Genomic DNA, 5,105 nt, shown 5'->3' with positions numbered 1-5,105 from the left:
TATCACTTAACAACAATGTAGTTTATACACAAAGCATCCAAATTTAATCAAGGTAAACCCTGAGAAATCAATAAATCAAACAAAAGGGAAAAAAAAAAAAAACAAGATTGTTTTGGTTCAGTACAAGGAAAATGTTTGTAAGAGGATAAAAACTGCAGATTTAACAAAAATGTATCACTGAAGGACCAAAAAAATCACAACTTTTGGAAGTTTTTCAGATCAAAATTACCAGAAAGAGCAAATGGGTAGCTACAGAAACTAAAAAGATTGAGTCTTTCTTCAAGCAAAACTAGAGACAGATACAAAACGACTCGTCGAATAGTTCGAATAGATTAGATCCAAATGTACAAACAACAACGAAAACTCTCACAAGTGAAGTGTCAGAACAAAAGAGAAAAATGTGAGACCAGAGAGAGAGAGAGAGAGATCATTAGAGAAGGAAACATACCGAAGAAACTGAGAAATGGCTGCAAAATGATAATGAAAGTCATCTCATTGTCTTCTCTAGTTCACACTCCAACAGCTCTCTTTCTCTCTCTGTGTCTGCAATTATATTCTTTTAGATTTGGAACTCTTTGTGCGACAAAATTAAAAGATGAGAATGATTTGACGCACAACAGTAAAAAAAAAATTGCTTTTTTGTTTTTAATAGTATAAAATTTGTTATTTTGCCTTTTTTGTTGTTTCTTAATTACCTTAATAGTGAGATTTGTTTTGGAAATTGAAACGTTGAATAGAGAGTAGTAAATTAACAAAAATTAATTAGGGGTAGAAACTGATTTTTCAACGGATAAATTTTATTTTTATAAATTGGTGTAATCAATGCAATTAAGGGAAAATGATACGGTCGTTGTGTGTAATCCCCTCGTAAAACTCGATTATTTTTTATTTGTCTTCTTAAATCTTACTTAATCGTAATCCGAGATTTGGGGATTGTGTTGAAGGTTGTTAACTTGTAAGTATCATTATTCAAATATCAAAGCTTTTAGAAAAACAATCTACATTATCATAAAATTATTTTCTTTAAAGAATCGGATTTTTATTTCTTTTGTGACTAATGTAAGCGGATTAGGTTATGTGTGTCTAGTGATTTGTGCAAAGATTAGGTGACATTAATGTAGGTTGAAAAATTAGATCTAGATCATGAACGGAAAATGACAAATCTGTCCTTTGCTCAAAATGTTTTTTTTACTTGGGTTTTACAAAAGGTAGGTCCTTTAACCTGTCACCTTCTGCTAAATTTGACCGTAGGACAGAAAAAAAAAATATTTGCATAATTTTAAGAAAAATACTAGTATTGTTGTATTTTTAGGAAGGTAAAAGTAATTTTGGAGATTTCTTTTAGGAATTAGATAGAGCACGTTAATGTTTGTGAAAGATGATCGGTACTGATTTTTATTTTACATTTTATTTGAGATAAAATAAAGTCTTCTATAACGTTAACTAGGACATGTCTTGAGTGGATCCAGGAAAAGATTTATACTGGAAATATGGTTTGGTTATTTTATCAATTTAGAAAAGAGGACAATCATTCCAAAGCTTGTGACCCCATGTCATATGTTCTGAAATAGCATAATTAGAATTTGTGCATACAATAAATAATTATTTTCTTAAAAGAAAATTTTGAGCTATATTTCTTTATAATGTCCACATGTCTCATAATAATTATGGAAAGCAACCCTTTATAAAATATTAATAACCTTTCTTATTTATTGAACTACATCTTTATTAAGTTTAAGTATGACGTGCTATTTTAATTAAAAATTAGTGCATGTAAAAAAATAGAAAAATTTAAAAAAAAATGATAAATTCATCAAAAATATGTGACCGACATCTCTTTAAAAACTAAAATGCCGACGATTAATTTAGAATGCATTTTCCATATGTTATATAATTAGTTTTTTTTTCTACTGAAACTTCTTCATTTCATTAATTATTACGTAAATATTTTATAAATATTGAACATCACACCATTTTATAAAAAGATTCACGTTGAAAAACTCTATAGTTCGTGTTATTCACGTGTATTAGCTTTTGATCTAATTTTTAATAATTCCATTAGCGAATGAGTAAACGATCAACACAAGCAAATGGTTATTGATCTAACTTCCCCAATTACTGCAAGCGGAGTAGTGAACTTTCATCGCATAATGATAACTGGTGCATCATGTTTTGCTACTTGTGTTCGCCTTCATGCAATGGTGCAAATTAAACCGGTTTCTTAAGCAGAAGATTTCTTATATTACACATATCGTGACCTTATTAGAAAAGAAATTAAATTATTTGTCAATTCGTTAGAAAATTGATAAAAGACTCCACACCTACAGAATAGCAATGAAAAGTCCACAATAGGTATATAATTATAATTAGATGAAAGGAGGAATGATTAGGACTTAGGAGTGTTATGGTTCGTTTTCTTCTTTTTCAATTCTTTTGCATGATAGTGTTTTATCTTACTTATCAATCTTCTTATTGAAAAATTCGGAATTTTCTTTTTTATGACATAGCTGAACATTAATATCTAAATATAATAATTTGTCATATATATGCTTAAAACAATGATAGCTCACTGTTTGATTGCCACAAAATGTTAAACATGCCATGTTAGTAAAATCAATGCCATGTCATTTCATTCTTAGAATCCAATCCACAAACTTGATGTTGATATATATTATCACAAAAAAAAAGATGTTGATGACATATATTGTGTTCTAAATACGTGGGAATGCAAGGAATTAAATCTCTTATTAGAATATACATGGTTGAATTTTTTGAAAAATTATACATCTATCAACAGTGAAACAAATAGAATCTGTAACCCTATGTGACTATGTGTTGGTAAGATGGTATTGGTTCTAGGGTTAAGAGCGCTACATCTTCCACTGTGCGCGTACTTTGTGTATAAACCACTTGGTCGCTTACGTATTGGCTTGAGTGTTTTATCTATGATGAGCTTGCGAGAAACTCGTTACAAAGAAATCTTCTCACTTGTAGGATTAATCGGATGCTTTGACGAAACCCGAAGGCCGAAGCTATTCCTTAAAAACTAGATTTTATATAAAGATAGTCGCAAGATAAGAACACTAAATTGTAGATTGATTGATTATATTAAATCCCCATATATACGATAATATGATCATAAGATGGATAGGTTTTTTACGTTGATAAAAGATGTTCTAAACTACACTGTAGTTTCTTTTTTCTATCTTCACTTGTGGTCCAAACCTACCCCATATCTAAAGATGTATCCCAACTCCCGAAACTAGGATTTTCTTTTGCACGCACACTACAAGCCCACCAACAAACATCAATAGCAATATCTTCAAAATCACAAAAGGGATAACGAAGGGGTCATCAAGATCTCCTAAAACAAAAGGAAAAAGAAAAAGAGTCACCTGAAAGTATAAAAAGGTGAGATGTCTTTAAAATGTCATATGTTAGAAGCAAATATATTGATTTTTCTCTTTTTGGTTGGTAAAAAAATGCCCCCAACATTTGCAACTCTATTATTCTGTAAAGTCCTCATATTACAAAGAAAAAAAAGGCAGAAAGATTATGGGGCCAATGCATATGATATATTAACATCCTATAATGATTAACTGATAATAAACATATATGATATATAAAAACATTTGTACATATCATATATATTTATTGATATGGTGAAGCCACAAAGGAAGTATGTAAATGTCAAAGAGTATATAAGCGGTGGGTGAATGGTCAATGTTTCTAACGATCGATGGTGAAGTATCATGGTTTAAAGGTCGCATTGTCGGTTTGGTAACGACACATCAACTTTGCAGTTTGCACCAGTTTTGTCTCCTTGAAGCCCCATTCTTCCATCTCCGGTTTAATCTTAACCGGCCCGGTTTTGGGTTCAGAACCAATACCAAATTGCCTAGATGGTTTATTGGGCTTCCGTTGCTAAGGTGAAACTATAACAAATTGCTTAACCTAAAGCCCAATAAAAAAGTTTCGTTTGTTTATTGGGTCTCGGGTTGGAGCAATTAATTTTCTTTAAGTATTTCAATTAATGCGATCTAATTTAAGTAATATAATGTTTTGTAAACTTTGTCAACCATTGGCACATCGCCCAAATGTGATTTTATTTGTTTATTAGATGAAAATGAAAGCACATCTTATTTAATTACATATAATCATATCGGCTCTAATGTATGCATCTAATAAAATAGAAGAGAGACATTGGATTACATTGATCGATATCTTTTAGTATTAATATTTTAAGAAACTCAAATATTTTACCGATGAAGTTGTTCTTAATGTTTTAGTTTAGATATCCAAAAAAATGGGTCTTGCAAAATGTGGACAATGGTTTCAAATGGATTAAACCCAAGAGGACAACGGATCGATCATGTGGTGTGGTTTTACTCTATAACATTTCGATGCGTTCTTACCGAAGCTGAACGGATCAGCCGATAGAGTTTAAAAAAAAAAAAAAACGATTAGGATTACGAAAGGGTTTTTTTTTTTTAATAGCCATTAGGAGAGAGCAAAAGCACCTAACTAAAGGGACCGTCTTGTGTTCTTGGTGAAAATTAAATGTACAATGGGACATGCAATAACTAGAGAGATGATTTCTTGTATGGTCCGACTGAGACTAAAGCTACAAGTACGAGAATGTAACGATGGGAAAGTGAAAGATGCGACTCGTGATCATATCTTATTAAGTACACGTACTATGCAATAAACTTGTCTTCTCGCCAAAGCAAATTACACATATCTCCCTTCAATCTTCATTTGTCTACTTTTTTTATTAGACAAACAATTAAAGCTCATTCAACTTTTTGATAAATAAATTTAAAGAAAATAAAGAGCAATTAAATGAACACTAGCGTTACATAACGTAGAACACAATAACTAAACAGATGGCAGTTTCAACTATTGCATCCCACCACTCGGTCAAAAGGAGCCTTAGTAATGCACCGGCGTTGGAAGATCGTTACAAGGAGGTGGTGGTGACGGTGGTGGTGGGGGCGGCGGAGGATACACATATGGTGGCGGCGGTGATGGTGGTGGAGGTGGAGGTGGAGGTGGAGGAAGCGGTGGAGGAGGGGGTGGAGGAGGAGGTGGAGGCGGTGGTGGCG

Source organism: Arabidopsis lyrata (assembly GCF_000004255.2).
Source record: "Arabidopsis lyrata subsp. lyrata unplaced genomic scaffold ARALYscaffold_166, whole genome shotgun sequence".
In the NCBI taxonomy this organism is placed as follows: domain Eukaryota; kingdom Viridiplantae; phylum Streptophyta; class Magnoliopsida; order Brassicales; family Brassicaceae; genus Arabidopsis; species Arabidopsis lyrata.
This window is presented reverse-complemented; position numbering follows the sequence as displayed.